Here is an 18736-nt window from a genome sequence, read left to right as displayed (position 1 = left end):
GCCTAGCACCTAACCTGAGATATATACAAGAGTTGTTACATTCTTGTACAGCCACTAGTACGCGTAGCGTTTCGGGCAGGTTCAAGTTCAAGTATGTTTATTGAGATTAGAAATAAATACATCTCAAAGGGATTGAGTAGCTTAGGCTATTTCTACCCCCCTCTACTTCAAGTCCCTCAAGGGGCGCACAACTTCAATGAGTACAAATAGACATATAACAGTACAAGAATCCCATTTAACATTGCATACAGCAAGTACAGCATATAATTGTTACATTCTTGGGGCAAAATTCTTGTAGCTCCTAAGTATACTGTCTATTATACCATTGTCACACATCCAAACAATTTGATGTGGTACACTATTTATTTCCTTATTTCTATATTTTTCAATAAGGTGACACTCTAATACATAATGTTCTAAGGTGTGGGCGTGCGGCATACTACATAATTTACACTCCTTATCTTTTTCACTGACATCAACACCGTATTGCCAGATATATTTATATCCTAATCGTAATCTCATGTAAATTGAATCCTTAAAAGTAGACTTTCCTTTACCATAAGTGAAGGACGAATTTGTATTTATTATTGAATAATTCTTAAGTGTGTTATTACTTATTCCATATACCATTCTGGCAGGTCCCTGGAATACGATCCCTGCCGCGAAGAATCGTTTTTTCATCCAAGTACACATTTTACTGTTGCGTTAAACAGAGGCTACAGTTAAGGAATTGCGCCCAGTAAATCCTCCCGGCCAGGATACGAACCCATGACATAGCGCTCTCGGAACGCCAGGCGAGTGTCCTACCACTACACCACCTGCTGCAATATTATTATAAAAGAAATATTACTTATTATAATCGTAAATACTAAATACCTGTTGTGTTGATTTAGGGGCGACGACGATCGTGGGATCGGATGCGAGCCACAGGTGGCCTACACCATGCTTTCTAAGGCGTCCATCTCATAACAAAAACAAATCCGTGCATTCATACACAAACAGAGATCCCGTGGTTATGCGAATATTTGCAATTCTTTTACTTAAAATAATAACAATTAGATTAATAATAATTAACATAATTTTTACTCAAGATTCACAAAAATCATTAATACTATTTAAAAAATTTTTTTATAAGACATCTAAAAACAGATATACAGACTTTGTGTGATATTTATTTCAACATTATATATTTATAGAATGTTGTAACTATTATTTTTAAATATTAGGTAGTTTCCAGCTACGTATATCGCATATAAACGTTGCAAAAAGATTTTAGACTGAATTAACACATTATACATTTATGGAGTAATTAACAACAAAACAATCTTTATTTTCATTGCAGAACATATATCAGAGCATACTAGTGACTCATACATTTAAAATAGTGTGATTTTTAAACAATTCGGTTGTAAACCCGCAGAACCACCAAAGACATAACATAAGAAATAGTATATAATTCATTATTTTAAATTCCATATATAATCATTAATAATTTTCGCCAGCTATCGAGGTTCTCCATAGGTAAATTCCTGTACTCTAACAAGATGCTACTTGCTGTTTAGCTGTTTAAATTCTTGGAAAATTGTAATGACCAGCGACATAAAATATAACAATGAAATAGTAGCTGGTAACTGTAGGTGAACGAAAAATTAAATTCCAAATTGATTAGATGTTTTCCTAAATATAAAGATCGACCTGAAGGAATTTTATGAATTATGGACTAATTAAACAAAAAAAAGGTAATTTTACTTGAAGAACAGATACCAGAGAATAGTTAGTGAGTACATTTATATTGTATAATGGGAGAAAGCCCCTGGTAGCCGCGAATTAAAATAACCACCTACATTAATTGATAACTAGGAAATAGTATCTGGAAACTTTATCTGAACGAAAACACAATACCAATTTGTTTAGATGTTTTTCTTAATATAAAGATCAACAGTAAGGAATCGTATTCATTATGGACAAATTAACAAAAAAAAAACGATAATTTTCATTGAGGACCATATATTAGAGCATACTTAGTCACTTATATATTAAAAGTATTGTGTATTTTGAACCATTGGGGTTGTAAACAAACAGAATGGCCTACCCGAAAAGTCGTAACATAAAATGTTGCATATGTTTGCTAATTTATTATTTGATAAATGATTATTATTAATTTACGACAACTATAGAGGTTTCCCATTAGTTAAATTACTGTAGTCTGACTAAATGCTACTATGAAACCTATATAAATCCTGGGAAAGTCACAATGACCAGCGACATTAAAGCATAGAGGGTTAAATAGTAACAGGCAACTGTCGGCGAACGAAAAATTCATTTCCAAATTTATTAGATGTTTTCCTAAATATAAAGATCGATAGGCTGGAATTTTCTGGATAATGGCCTAATTAAGGCAAAAATATATATATTTTTACTTGAAGAACAAATATCAGAGCATAGTCAGTGAGTTATAGAATAATAAGAGTGTGGTATTTCAGTGTATAACAAGAGATAGTCCATGGAAGCGATAATAGACGTAGTTTTACACAAAATAACGTCCAAAAACAGCCGTAGAGTCAAACGGCAAATGTTGACGTTCTTTTTAAGATGACAGGTTGGAGTCACAACATGGTTTCTCGGCCTACTATGCAAGGCCTGATATGCCTAAAAGGCTGAGTGCTTTTCTATATTTTCAAAATATTGTTTTCAGTTGGTTTACTTGAAATATTATATTATATTATATTATATTAAGAACATATATTATATACTTAGTTATGTTAGTTTAGGTTAGTTTAATATAGGTTAGGTTAGAGTAGGTAGGTTAGGTTCGGTCATATATCTACGTTAATTTTAACTCCAATAAAAAAAAATTGACCATATACATAATGAAATGGGTAGCTTTATCATTTCATCAGAAAAAAATTAGAGAAAATATATTAATTCAGGAAAACTTGGCTTATTAGGCAAATCGGGCCTTGCATAGTAGGCCAAGAAGTGCATTCTGGCTACTAGGTACGACATATATATATATATATATATATATATATATATATATATATATATATATATATATATATATATATATATATATATATATTATTAAATATGACCGAAAAAATAAGATTAATAATTCTAACACGAATTTTCGAAGTCGACGAAGTACTCTGTAGGGTAAGGCAGGTCCTAGTCAACAACGGCTTCTCCAATGGTTTCGTCGAAGACATCATAAGAAGGAAAGTGAAACGCCATGCAACTTCTGAAGAGACAACTAACACAACACCTATACCCCCTATTAGACTATTTTACAGGAACTTCTTTTCCACAGCTCATAAAACGGAGGAAAGGATCCTGAAAGATATTGTTAATAGAAACGTTATCCCTACAGACAAAAATCAGAGGATACAACTGACGATTTACTATAAAACCAGATAAACGGCTAGCCTACTCTTGAGAAACTCTCCAGACACAAAGCAGAACGCTTTAAAAGAGACCAACGTCGTCTATGCCTTCAAATGCCCACTTGGGGACTGTAAGCTCCAAAAAACCCAGTATATAGGCAAGACAACAACATCTCTTTCTAGGCGTTTAACGATGCATAAGCAGCAGGGCTCCATTAAGGAACATATAATCTCTTCCCACAACCAAACCATCGCCAGAGAAATCCTAGTAAACAACACAGAAATCATCGATAGATACAGCAATAGCAGACGGCTTGACGTTTGCGAGGCACTGCACATTAAGAAGTCAACACCAGCAATCAACAGCCAATTAATGCACAACTATATTCTACCCACCTCAAGACTCCGCTCCAATATAGAAGCATCAAGAAATATGGACCAATAGGCTTTCTACAATCACTTCCATTTCAATACCCATTGTTTCGTGTTTTGTCTTGTGTTGATGAAATTAATACCCTATTAATACTCTTGTTCTGTCTTGTGTTGATGAAATTAATACCCTATTAATGCCACATCTTGTTCTGTCTTGTGTTAATGCCACATCACCCCTTCCACCTCACTCAAATGTAGATATAAAATCGGAGATGCGTAAGTTCTATTCAGTTGTGTATTTGTGAACTAAAGTCTTTGAAAATGTAATAAGTTTTACGAAACGCGTTCGTGTCACGTCAGACTAGAAATAAAAATGAATTTTGGAGAATTGATTTTTGATTTACCTCCAACAGTGAAAAGAAATGTACGAAAGATTGAGAAAATTCGTGTTAGAATTATTAATCTTACTTTTTCGGTCATATTTAATAATATATGTCTACAGGAAAGACTGCTACCAAAATATACTAATATATATATATATATATATATATATATATATATATATATATATATATATATATATATATATATATATATATATATATATATATATATATATATATATATATATATATATATATATATATATATATATATATATATATATATATATATATATATATATATATATATATATATATATATATATGTTGTACCTAGTAGCCAGAATGTCGTACTCGGCCTACAATGCAACTCCCGATTTGCCTAATAGGCCAAGTTTTCCTGAATTTATATATTTTCCTAATTTTTTTTCTTATGAGATGATAAATCTGTCCATTTTATTATGTATAAGTTAATTTTGTTAAAATTGAGTTATGACCGAAATCTAACCAACGTAGGTTAGGTTTCAAATTAAAACGTAGATATGACCGAACCTAACCTATCTTAACCTAATCTAAACTAACATAACTAAATCAATAATTTATGTTCTTAATATAATATACAAATAATATTTAAAAATAAACCAATAGGAAACAATTTATTGAAAATAAAGAAAATCACTCGGCCTATTAGGCAAATCGGGCCTTGCACCATAGTAGATACTATCAACTATCAACTGATACTATCAACAACAACTGATACTATCAACCTCCTCAAGTAGATCAAGTATACATACACTGTTGCACTATTAACAAGAGAAATATATATATATATATATATATATATATATATATATATATATATATATATATATATATATATATATATATATATATATAAATGTGTACAATGAAAACCAGCATGTGAATACAATAACATATATCAGCATAAATGTTCCTTGATACACCGCAATGATCAGTCGATCACCCTATCAGTCCTACAACACATACATCTGTAGGTAATCCAGCCTACGACTGTAACTCTAAACTTCAGTATAAAACACTCCTTGACATAAGAATGCAAACAATCACCCACCTCTCACTGCGTCTTGCATGCTAATGACAACCAAACACTCGATTACCTCCCTACAAGTAATCATTTAGAACCTCCCTTCCACATCTGGAAGTTCACTACCCTGATCTCTTCAGGTTCTTCTGGGCTTAACTACCAGGATCCTCTACAGCTCCTTCAGGCTGCTACCATGAAGTTTCCTTGAACAACTATGGTGCTTCACTACTTCTACTAGAGTCCTCCACAGCTCTCCTGGCTGCTACACCGTGAAGTTCCCGCGAACAACTAGGGTGCTTCACCACCTCTACAGAAGCACGTGACACTCCTCTTCACTGCTTCTCCTCACAGCTCGAGGTCCTCTCCTCCACTACCTTGGAGTCTCATCAACTACTCCCTCTGTGCTGGCTTCGAAGTTCTCAGCAACTTCTTCCCCAAAGACAAACCTGCAACCCATCAACACTCCAATAAAAATGTTTCCCCTTTAACACATAAACAAAAATAATCACACAATATGTTTGCCTCCAACCTCTATCTGTCCTCTACATACTGTGAGAGTGGACTCCCCCGTTGGGAGGGTCCACTTTGCCCGGTGGGCCTCACTCACTCCGGGAGGGGCCTCCGCCGTCAGGGGCTTTCAGTCACCTGCCAGCGCTCAGAGGGGACGGACGTGGCTCTGTGTTCCTCCCTCTCCACTCTCTTATTTTAGGCTTTCTGCCTTATCAAAACATGACTAACTTATAAATAAACATTGCTACTGTCGCTGGGCACACGACCAACTACAAGCAATCACTATGAACTGGCTTAAATCGTGCTTACCAAAGATTGTCTCGTCGAGGGCGCTCCTCCCTCGAACAGAGCCTGGTCAGGGCGCTTCCACAGCCCACGATAATGTCTCTGGGCGGTTTAATACTCTCCTCGTCGACCAGGACTTGAGACCACAACGTTCCCAGCTCGATTCTACAGCTGGCACGTCTCCATACTTCTCTTCTCTTGGAGATATATGACTAGGGGTTCCTTTCTGACTGGAGCTCAACGGAGCGCGGCTTTCCCCCTGCGATGTCTGGCCTCAAGTGAGGTCAAAGCCCTCCAGAAGCGAGCCTCACGCCTCCAACAAAATATCCACATATCCTAACCAGTCATTTATCTGCTTTTTTATGCACTGCCAATAATCTTAAACTCCGTGTAAAATTTCCCCCATTATTTTTTACATATGAATATTCATGTCTGTATTTCCGACCTCCTAGTCAGGTCAGGCTTGATAGAACAATTCTCAAAGGGGAGACTCGTTTTTCGGCTACCTGGGATCATAACACCAGGCAATACGCTGTTAGCTAGATAGTCAAAACATAACACGCATTATTTCACAGGAATTTTTTTCTAGCAAATATGGTTCCTTTAAGCAGTTCAACACATTAAACACCAGCAGTCCCTGAAATTCTCCTTAGTCAATAATCATCCTTTACAGTATTTGTTGACTAAAATAGCACTCCAAAACATAAGTGATAATTTTTATTCTCACTGTCGCATTTATAGTCAAAAATTTGTTTCGCAGAGTGACAAGTTATGCTTAGTGGCGAGATTTCACTGTGAGCATAGTTTTAAGAGAGTTCACACTGTATTAATTATGGTCATGGATATGTTATGTTATGTTTATGACAGTCATGTTATGTTATGTTTATGACATATGTTTATGACAGTTATGTTATGTTTATGAAGATCATTACTTCTTATTTTTACCCATTTCCCGGCGCTTTGCTTTTCAGTCTTCTCATATTCTTTTCAAATAAAGTTTGCTTACTGTTTTCCAGTAGATTGGGTTCACATACATATTTTAATCAACTTTCAAATTCAGTTTCTTTTCAATATCACAGCTTTGTTGTTCCCCTGTCAGTATCTAGTTCAAGACCTCGTATTATCAATGTCATTAATACTACTGTCATCAACCGTGTATTGGATGTCTCAGACATTCAGTTAACAACTTAGTATGTGTTTAATGAGAATGGGAATCACTTGTGTGCTTAATTTAGTTTAGTTTAAAGCTTTCCATCTTAAATTAATACTACTATCACCAACTATGTATTGGATAGCTCAGGCATTCAGTTAACAACTCAGTAAGTAAAAATCACTTCATGTGAGCTCATTTTTAGTTTAGGATAAGGGTTTTCCATCGTAAAATGGCCACTGCCTTTAGGACCAAAGGTGGTGGAGTTTCTGATGGGGAAGGAAGAGACAATTGCGCACCGCGTTCTGCAAGGCGCGATGCGGACAGTCTGGGTGGTATAAATAGCGTGGGAAGTGAGGTCTCGCCCTCACTCCATTCCCGACCCGGTCCGCGATTCACGAAGCAGCTCCACGCTCAGTGCCGCGCCTCATCGACACGTGGGGCAGTACTCTATACTGCATCTCCAGTCTGCTCTACTGTGAACACGCGGTTTCTCAAGCAAATGGACCCCATCCTTGCTACTATGGTCCCAGACCTGACGTTCTCTGATCCTTTGGGGCCTTCGACCTCCCAGGCCGGTACGGCAGGGGCCCCGTGCCCTACTCAGCAAACCTTAAGGTAAGAGAGTTTCCTGTTCAAGTTAGTCAGGACTGTCCCCAGTGCTGGCGTGTGATTAGTGCCGTCCCTCGCGGTCCGTTCGTGCCGCCTTAGCTAGTTCCCTAGGGCCTTCTGCCTGTTTACCTGCCTGGGGTTGCAGGTGCGCCTCCAGGTCAGGGCTGGTGTGCTGTTTACTGTTGCCACAGCGCCCGGGCCGGCGTATTTTCTGCGTCGTGTCTGTGCGGGGCACGCCAAGTAGCGCTTCCTCTCAGACGTGCACTAGGGGCACTGGTCCGTCGTGTTCCCTAGGCGTGTCCCTAGGGGCCCTGGTTCGTGCCATGCCTGGCTGCGCGTGTTTGGCCAGGCTGCCTACAAGAGGCCTGGCGTCGCCCTATACGGCGACACCACGTGGCCAGGTTTCGGTGGTCCTGTGCCCCTGTGGCCCGGCCCTAGGGGCCCATGCTCGGTAGGCGGCGCCCTCGTGACTTGGAGCTCGGTGGAGCAATCGTGCCAGGTGTGCCCTTCGCTCCCTTCCTGTCCTCCCAGGCGTTTTATCTGGAGCCCGGTTTGCTGTGTCCCCTAGGCTTGCCCCTAGGGGCCATGTTTCGTGCCACGCTTGGTCGTGCGTGCACGGCCAGGCTCCCTACTGTGGTCTGGCATCGCCACTTAGCTGGTTTCTGTGGACCTGAGCCCTGGGGACCAAGCCCGGTAGGCGGCGCCCACGTGGCTTGGAGCTCGGTGGAGCACTCTCCCCAGGGGTGCCCTCTGCTTCCTCTCCCACCCCCCACCCCCCCCAGGCGTCTCTCTTGGAACCCGGTATGATGCGTCCCCTAGGCTTGTCCCTAGGGGCCAGGGTTCGTGACGCGCTCGGTCGTGCGTGCCCGGCCAGGCTCCCTGCGAGCGTCCTGGCGTTACCCTTGATGGCGACCAATGTAGTTCTGTAGTCAATCCAGAACGGCTCTCGACGTCACTCTTCTCAGGGGGATTGCTTCAGGGAAATGGGTGGGCCTGCACATTATGGTCAGTAAGTACTGGTGGCCTTTTCTGGTCCTTAGCAACGGACCAACACGGTCTATCAAGACTCTCTCAAAAGGCTCGCCAAATGCCGGTATGGGCTTTAAGGGTGCCTTTGGTATAGCTGGAGCTGGCTTACCTGCACGTTGGCACGGCAAACATGTCCAACAATACTTCTTTAACTCCTTCCACACGTTCGGCCAGTAGAAGTGTTCCTGCACCTTATTTAAGGTCTTCTTCACCCCTAAGTGCCCTGCCATATCTACGGAGTGGGCTAGTTCTAACACGGCCGCCCTTAACTCCTTCGGCACTAACACTTGGTGCTTCTCCAACCATACATTATCTGCGCCGGCCTTGTCCGGTCGCCACTTCCTCATTAGTACGTCATCGTCCATGTAGTAATACACGGGGGACTCCGGACATGAGTTTCCCCCTTTTGCCTCCCTGATTAGATCTATAAACTCCTCTTTCTGAGCCCTAATCAGGTCCGCTCGGTTCACGCTGAACTTTTCAGGTAGGGTCATCTTCACTTCCTGTCTCCTCGAATCCTCATTCTTCTGAGCTGGATCTTCATCGAACAGCCCAGACATGTCCATGTTGATCTCCTCCCTTGGTGGAGTCGACACTGCCATATCATCTCCAATGTCTTCCTCGGCGGCTACGTCCGACTCTGTCACTACACAGGCCGGGTATACGATGACTTGACTGTCCTCTGCCTCATCTTCAAGGATGCTGGCTAGATCTATCTTGTCCGGCGTTCCACTTGTACCGCAGTCCTTCTGGTTCACCTCCGGCACAGCTTTTACTATCAGATCTGGCAACACCTAGGACCCACACAAGTCGTTCCCCAGGATCACTTGGACTCCTGGAACAGGTATGTTGGGGCACACTCCCAACATCACCTCCGCCGACAAATAATCTGACTTCAACTTGACAGCACACACGGGCATATCACTCTTAGACAACAACCCATGAACTTTTATCCTCCTACTGCCAGCTAAGAGTCGATCATTCCCTATTAGGCCTCTCAGAATCAAGCTCTGATTGGCTCCAGTATCCCTGAGGATACTGACCTCCACCTCGGGCTGACCCTCTATGCCGACCCAACCTTTACTAATGAACGGCCTATACCGCTTGTTCATCAAATCTACCTTCTGTGGTTTGTCTTGTTGTACATCAACGTACTTCCTCCGGGGATCACATGTAGTCAGGGTTACGACTCTCTTGCCCTGCCAACAATCTCGCATCATGTGACCCGATCTGTTGCACTTGTAGCATCTCATTTGGGAGAAATCTCTCCTATACGCCCCTGAGTGGCTCTGACTCTGCCCTCTCGTATTGGAGTTCCTCGGGCCAGATGTACTACTCATACTCTGTGGAGCTTCATTGGACTCTTGTCTCCTTTGCACATTTTTATTTTCCTGCTTACCTCCAGCAGGCGGACTCGGCAACTTTCCTTCCTGGGGCTTAAAACTAGCTGGTCTGCTTGTCTGCCCCCCAAAACTTCTTCCTCCCCAGACTCCACTGGATCTGCCATTGCTGCGTCCCACCTCGCGTCCCACTCTGTTCTCCCTCAAGCTCTTATATGATTCCGTAATCATATCTGCCCTATCTGCGGAATCTTTCACCTCCTTTATCCCTGCTTCTTGGATCTTGAACTTTGTTTCGGGATGCATCATCTCCAAGAACTTCTCCATGACCATCAGTTGCTTTAGGTCAGCGTAAGATCCAACTCCAGCAGCCTCAATCCACTTCTGGAATCGTCTTTCCAGATCCCTTGCTGTCTCAGCAAACGTACATGCTCCAACTTTGATCATCTCTCTGAAGCGCTTCCTATAAGCTTCTGGGGTTAACTGAAACGAGCGCAATATGCTGCTCTTTACTGTGGCATAATCCTGGCACTCTTCCAGTGACAATTGTGTGTATGCCTCCCTGGCTGCACCGGTCAATCTTAACTGGACCAGCTGGGCCCATTCCTCCTGTGGCCACTCCTTGATGCTGGCTACTTTTTCAAAGTGCTCGAAAAAGCTCTCTGCCTCTTCGGGAACAAACAAGGGAATGTCTTTCTCCCTAACCCTAACATCTGGTGGGTGTGATACCTGGTTGGTGCTCTCTGGCAACCCATGTTCAATCCTTTGCTCAGCCAAGGTTCTGTTCGCTTCTATCTGCATTTGTTTTGTTCTCTCTTTTTCTTTTTCGACCTGGGCTTTTTCTTTCTCAACCTCTAGTCTTACTTTCTCTTTTTCTTTCTCCATCTCTAGTCTTGCTTTCTCTTTTTCTTTCTCTTGTTACAACTCCAGTTCTCTTATTCTGGTTTTCTCTTTTTCTTTCTCCACCTCTTGCCTGGTCTTTTCTTTTTCCTTCTCAGCCTCATTTTTCATCTGGAGTTCTAGTTTCATCTTTTCCAGCTGGAACTGTCTCTCCTTATCCTCACGCTGCATCTGGAGCTCTAACTGGAATCTCTCCAAGCTCCTATTTCGGCTACTCCTGCTACTGCGGCTACTCCTGCTGCTCCTACTCGATCCCTGGGATCTCACTTCATCCTGCCCATCGTCCTCCTTTCCACTTTCATCTCCTTTCTAGCCTCCTTGTTCTGCCGCTTCATTTTTGGCTCTTAACGGCCTCAGGGTCTCATCCTTCATCCCAGCTACTTTAGATGCTCTCAACCTGATGCCACATTTTTCTGCTATTTGTTTTAATAAATACATAGCAACCTTCCAAGTCCTCAGGCTTGCCTGACTCCACAAATGCTTGCACCTTATCCATCCTGTCCCGTGAGTCTTCCCAAGAGAGAGAATATACACCCGCGGTCACACAGTGTATCTATTTCAACAAGTGGTGTACCAATCCACTCTTGGACAGGGTGTGGGTGTGTCAGTTCACTCTCCCGGACACAGGTCCCCAATTTATTATAGTTTTGTGGTTTGGTGGTGTTGTCGTCGTTTATCCTTCTCTACGGACAACCCAACCCACAACTCGGTAGAGTGCTTATACCTCTCTAGGAGATCACCCTTGGCGCTTCTGGCTCTTGGAGAGGGGCTCAACATCACACGTTTAGGGGATGCGGCTCCAACACTTAGCCTCATTGTCACGTGCACACACCCACTCGAGCCGCTGTGACTCCCCACTCTCTCCTTAGGTGATATGATCTCCTCAATCCCCCTTTGACTTATTAGTATTACCTTCTACCCTGTCCACAGCAGTGGTTCTTGGTTCTTTCTCTCTCTCTCCTTCTTTACTACCTCCTGGGAAGCCTCACTAGAACAAGGGCAAACACCAGCAAATTGGAATACATTTACTGGGCAAAGCACATACACAATACATACACACATATAATAATAATCAATCCTATACTATTACAATCACGTTGCACTCCAACACCATCAGAACTCTATTATCAATTTACCAAGTGGTATCCTATCTTCTGATTCACCACCTGATACTATCAACCTCCTCAAGTAGATCAAGTATACATACACTGTTGCACTATTAACAAGAGAAATATATATATATATATATATATATATATATATATATATATATATATATATATATATATATATATATATATATATATATATATATATATATATATATATGTCGTACCTAGTAGCCAGAACTCACTTCTCAGCCTACTATGCAAGGCCCGATTTGCCTAATAAGCCAAGTTTTCATGAATTAATGTTTTTTCGTCGACCTAACCTACCTAACCTAACCTAACCTAGCTTTTTTTGGCTACCTAACCTAACCTTACCTATATATATAGGTTAGGTTAGGTTAGGTAGGGTTGGTTAGGTTCGGTCATATATCTACGTTAATTTTAACTCCAATAAAGAAAAATTGACCTCATACATAGTGAAAAGGGTAGCTTTATCATTTCATAAGAAAAAAATTATAGTAAATATATTAATTCAGGAAAACTTGGCTTATTAGGCAAATCGGGCCTTGAATAGTAGGCTGAGAAGTGAGTTCTGGCTACTAGGTACGACATATATATATATATATATATATATATATATATATATATATATATATATATATATATATATATATATATATATATATATATATATATATATATATATATACATATTATATATATATATATATATATATACATATATATATATATATATATATATATATATATATATATATATATATATATATATATATATATATATATATATATATATATATATATATATATATATATATATATTATATATATATATATATATATATATATATATATATATATATATATATACATATATATTATTAAATATGACCGAAAAAGTAAGATTAATAATTCTAACACGAATTTTCTCAATCTTTCGTACATTACGCTTCACTGTTGGAGGTAAATTAAAAATCAATTCTCCAAAATTCATTTTTTTTTCTAGTCTGACGCGACACGGGCGCGTTTCGTAAAACTTATTACATTTTCAAAGACTTTTCCACAGCTCATAAAACGGAGGAAAGGGTCCTGAAAGATATTGTTAATAGAAACGTTATCCCTACAGACAAAAATCAGAGGATACAACTGACGATTTACTATAAAACCAGAAAAACGGCCAGCCTACTCATGAGAAACTCTGCAGACACAAAACAGAACGCTTTAAAAGAGACTAACGTCGTCTATGCCTTCAAATGCCCACTTGGGGACTGTAAGCTCCAAAAAAACCAGTATATAGGCAAGACAACAACATCTCTTTCTAGGCGTTTAACGATGCATAAGCAACAGGGCTCCATTAAGGAACATATAATCTCTTCCCACAACCAAACCATCGCCAGAGAAATCCTAGTAAACAACACAGAAATCATCGATAGATACAGCGATAGCAGGCGGCTTGACGTTTGCGAGGCACTACACATCAAGAAGTCAACACCAGCAATCAACAGCCAATTATTGCACAACTATATTCTACCCACCTCAAGACTCCGCTCCAATATAGAAGCATCAAGAAATATGGACCAATAGGCTTTCTACAAACACTTCTATTCAATATCCATTGTTTCGTGTTCTGTCTTGTGTTGATGAAATTAATACCCTATTAATACCCTTGTTCTGTCTTGTGTTGATGAAATTAATACCCTATTAATACCACATTTTGTTCTGTCTTGTGTTAATGCCACATCACCCCTTCCACCTCACTCAAATGTAGATATAAAATCGGAGATACGTAAGTTCTATTCAGTTGTGTATTTGTGAACTAAAGTCTTTGAAAATGTAATAAGTTTTACGAAACGCGCCCGTGTCGCGTCAGACTAGAAATAAAAATGAATTTTGGAGAATTGATTTTTAATTTACCTCCAACAGTGAAGCGTAATGTACGAAAGATTGAGAAAATTCGTGTTAGAATTATTAATCTTACTTTTTCGGTCATATTTAATAATATATGTCTACAGGAAAGACTGCTACCAAAATATACTAATATACATATATATATATATATATATATATATATATATATATATATATATATATATATATATATATATATATATATATATAAATGTGTACAATAAAAACCAGCATGTGAATGCAATAACATATATCAGCATAATTGTTCCTTGATACACCGCAATGATCAATCGATCACCCTATCAGTCCTAGAACACATACATCTGTAGGTAATCCAGCCAACGACTGTAACTCTAAACTTCAGTATAAAACACTCCTTGACATAAGAATGCAAACAATCACCCACCCTTCACTGCGTCTTGCATACTAATGACAACAAAACACTCGATTACCTCCCTACAAGTAATCATTTAGAACCTCCCTTCCACATCTGGAAGTTCACTACCCTGATCTCTTCAGGTTCTTCTGGGCTTAACTACCAGGATCCTCTGCAGCTCCTTCAGGCTGCTACCATGAAGTTTCCTTGAACAACTATGGTGCTTCACTACTTCTACTAGGGTCCTCCACAGCTCTCCTGGCTGCTACACCGTGAAGTTTCCGCGAACAACTATGGTGCTTCACCACCTCTACAGAAGTACGTGACACTCCTCTTCACTGCTTCTCCTCACAGCTCGAGGTCCTCTCCTCCACTACCTTGGAGTCTCATCAACTACTCCCTCTGTGCTGGCTTCGAAGTTCTCAGCAACTTCTTCCCCAAAGACAAACCTGCAACCCATCAACACTCCAATAAAAATGTTTCCCCTTTAACACATAAACAAAAATAATCACACAATATGTTTGCCTCCAACCTCTATCTGTCCTCTACATACTGTGAGAGTGGACTCCCCCGTTGGGAGGGTCCACTTTGCCCGGTGGGCCTCACTCACTCCGGGAGGGGCCTCGGCCGTCAGGAGCTTTCAGTCACCTGCCAGCGCTCAGAGGGGACGGACATCGCTCCGTGTTCCTCCCTCTCCACTCTCTTATTTTAGGCTTTCTGCCTTATCAAAGCATGTCTAACTTATAAATAAACATTGCTACTGTCGCTGGGCACACGACCAACTACAAGCAATCACTATGAACTGGCTTAAATCGTGCTTACCACAGATTGTCTCGTCGAGGGCGCTCCTCCCTCGAACAGAGTCTGGTCAGGGCGCTTCCACAGCCCACGATAATGTCTCTGGGCGGTTTAATACTCTCCTCGTCGACCAGGACTTGAGACCACAACGTTCCCAGCTCGATTCTACAGCTGGCACGTCTCCATACTTCTCTTCTCTTGGAGATATATGACTAGGGGTTCTTTTCTGACTGGAGCTCAACGGAGCGCGGCTTTCCCCCTGCGATGTCTGGCCTCAAGTGAGGTCAAAGCCCTCCAGAAGGGAGCCTCACGCCTCCAACAAAATATCCACATATCCTAACCAGTCATTTATCTGCTTTTTATGCACTGCCCATAATCTTATACTCTGTGTAAAATTTCCCCCATTATTTTTTACATATGAATCTTCATGTCTGTATTTCCGACCTCCTAGTCAGGTCAGGCTTGATAGAATAATTCTCAAAAGGGAGACTCGTTTTTCGGCTACCTAGGATCATAACACCAGGCAATACGCTATTAGCTAGATAGTCAAAACATATAACACGCAATATTTCACAGGATTTTTTTTCTAGCAAATATGGTTCCTTTAAGCAGTTCAACACATTAAACACCAGCAGTCCCCGAAATTCTCCTTAGTCAATAATCATCCTTTACAGTATTTGTTGACTAAAATAGCACTCCAAAACATAAGTGATAATTTTTATTCTCACTGTCGCACTTATAGTCAATAATTTGTTTCGCAGAGTGACGAGATTTCACTGTGAGCATAGTTTTAGGAGAGTTCACACTGTATTAATTATGGTCATGGATATGTTATGTTATGTTTATGAAGATCATTACTACTTACTTTTACCCATTTCCCGGCGCCTTGCTTTTCAGTCTTCTCATATTCTTTTCAAATAAAGTTTGCTTACTGTTTTCCAGTAGATTGGGTTCACATACATATTTTAATCAACTTTCAAATTCAGTTCAGTTTCTTTTCAATATCACAGCTTTGTTGTTCCCCTGTCAGTATCTAGTTCAAGACCTCGTATTATCAATGTCATTAATACTACTGTCATCAACCATGTATTGGATGTCTCAGACATTCAGTTAACAACTTAGTATGTGTTTAATGAACATGGGAATCACTTGTGTGCTCATTTTAGTTTAGTTTAAAGCTTTCCATCTTAAATTAATACTACTATCACCAACTATGTATTGGATAGCTCAGGCATTCAGTTAACAACTCAGTAAGTGAAAATCACTTCATGTGAGCTCATTTTTAGTTTAGGATAAGGTTTTTCCATCGTAAAATGGCCACTGCCTTTAGGACCAAAGGTGGTGGAGTTTCTGATGGGGAAGGAAGAGACAATTGCGCACCGCATTCTGCAAGGCGCGATGCGGACAGTCTGGGTGGTATAAATAGCGTGAGAAGTGAGGTCTCGCCCTCACTCCATTCCCGACCCGGTCCGCGATTCACGAAGCAGCTCCACGCTCAGTGCCGCGTCTCATCGACACGTGGGGCAGTACTCTATACTGCATCTCCAGTCTGCTTTACTGTGAACACGCGGTTTCTCAAGCAAATGGACCCCATCCTTGCTACTATGGTCCCAGATCTGACGTTCTCTGATCCTTTGGGGCCTTCGACATCCCAGGCCGGTACGGCAGGGGCCCCCTGCCCGACTCAGCAAACCTTAAGGTAAGAGAGTTTCCTGTTCAAGTTAGTCAGGACTGTCCCCAGTGCTGGCGTGTGATTAGTGCCGTCCCTCGCGGTCCGTTCGTGCCGCCTTAGCTAGTTCTCTAGGGCCATCTGCCTGTTTACCTGCCTGGGGTTGCAGGTGCGCCTCCAGGTCGGGACTGGTGTGCTGTTTACTGTTGCCACAGCGCCCGGGCCGGCGTATTTTCTGCGTCGTGTCTGTGCGGTGCACGCCAAGTAGCGCTTCCTCTCAGACGTGCACTAGGGGCACTGGTCCGTCGTGTTCCCTAGGCGTGTCCCAAGGGGCCCTGGTTCGGGCCGTGCCTGGCTGTGCGTGCTTGGCCAGGCTGCCTTCAAGAGGCCTGGCGTCGCCCTCTACGGCGACACTAGGTGGCCAGGTTTCGGTGGTCCTGTGCCCCTGGGGCCCGGCCCTAGGGGCCCATGCTCGGTAGGCGGCGCCCTCGTGACTTGGAGCTCGGTGGAGCAATCGTGCCAGGTGTGCCCTTCGCTCCCTTCCTGTCCTCCCAGGCGTTTTATCTGGAGCCCGGTTTGCTGTGTCCCCTAGGCTTGCCCCTAGGGGCCATGTTTCGTGCCACGCTTGGTCGTGCGTGCACGGCCAGGCTCCCTACTGTGGTCTGGCATCGCCACTTAGCTGGTTTCTGTGGACCTGAGCCCTGGGGACCAAGCCCGGTAGGCGACGCCCACGTGGCTTGGAGCTCGGTGGAGCACTCGCCCCAGGGGTGCCCTCTTCTTCCTCTCAAGGCATCTTTCTTGGAACCCGGTATGATGCGTCCCCTAGGCTTGTCCCTAGGGGCCAGGGTTCGTGACGCGCTCGGTCGTGCGTGCCCGGCCAGGCTCCCTGCGAGCGTCCTGCCGTCACCCTTGATGGCGACGCCTCCTGGCTGGGTTATTTAGTTGTCTTTGTCCCTAGGGCCCGACCCTAGGGACCCATGCCAAGGTCGGCATCACCCACGTGGCATGGCGGTCCGTGGAGCGCTTGCCTTGCGTTGTGTTCCGCTTCCTTCCTGTCCCTCTCCCTCTCGCCCACGGGCAGGAGATGCCCTTGTGGTGGAGGCACCATGTGGCGGCGATTTGGGCCTACCCACCGGTGCCCCGGTGGGTAGGCCCAAAGCTTTCTTGCTAAAGGCTGCCTTTGCGTCAGCCGGTGTCGCCCAGCATGATCTTCCACAGACGTTTGTCTGACGGTGTAGCCCAGCTTGTTCGTCCCAGACGTTTGTCTGACTGGTGTAGCCCAGCCTGTTCGTACCTAGACGTTTGTTTGGCTGGTGTAGCCCAGCCTGTTCGTACCTAGACGTTTGTCTTACTGGTGTAGCCCAGCCTGTTCGTACCTAGACGTTTGTCTGGCTGGTGTAGCCCAGCCTGTTCGTACCTAGACGTTTGTCTGGCTGGTGTAGCCCAGCCTGTTCGTACCTAGACGTTTGTCTGGCTGGTGTAGCCCAGCCTGTTCGTACCTAGACGTTTGTCTGGCTGATGTAGCCCAGCCTGTTCGTACCTAGACGTTTGTCTGGCTGGTGTAGCCCAGCCTGTTCGTACCTAGACGTTTGTCTGGCTGGTGTAGCCCAGCCTGTTCGTACCTAGACGTTTGTCTGGCTGGTGTAGCCCAGCCTGTTCGTCCCAGTTGTTTGTCTGGCTAGTGTAGCCCAGCCTGTTCGTACCTAGACGTTTGTCTGGCTGGTGTAGCCCAGCCTGTTCGTCCCAGTTGGTTGTCTGGCTGGTGTAGCCCAGCCTGTTCGTACCTAGACGTTTGTCTGGCTGCTGTAGCCCAGCTTGTTCGTCC

The 18736-nt window shown here is 42.5% G+C and overlaps 1 long non-coding RNA gene across 1 annotated transcript in view; it reads right to left on the bottom strand.

Annotated features, from left to right (window-relative positions):
* The window catches only part of LOC138360190 (uncharacterized), a 14199-nt gene extending 13188 nt beyond the window's left edge, over positions 1–1011 (bottom strand). The window contains exon 1 of the long non-coding RNA XR_011226233.1: positions 877–1011. This is a non-coding gene — a long non-coding RNA (uncharacterized lncRNA). The remainder of the gene's footprint in view (positions 1–876) is intronic.
* Between the last annotated feature and the right edge of the window lie 17725 nt (positions 1012–18736).

Source organism: Procambarus clarkii, unplaced genomic scaffold (assembly GCF_040958095.1).
Source record: "Procambarus clarkii isolate CNS0578487 unplaced genomic scaffold, FALCON_Pclarkii_2.0 HiC_scaffold_100, whole genome shotgun sequence".
NCBI classification, from domain to species: domain Eukaryota; kingdom Metazoa; phylum Arthropoda; class Malacostraca; order Decapoda; family Cambaridae; genus Procambarus; species Procambarus clarkii.
Note: the sequence above shows the minus strand (reverse complement) of the source record. Positions and strands in the feature narration are given on the sequence as shown.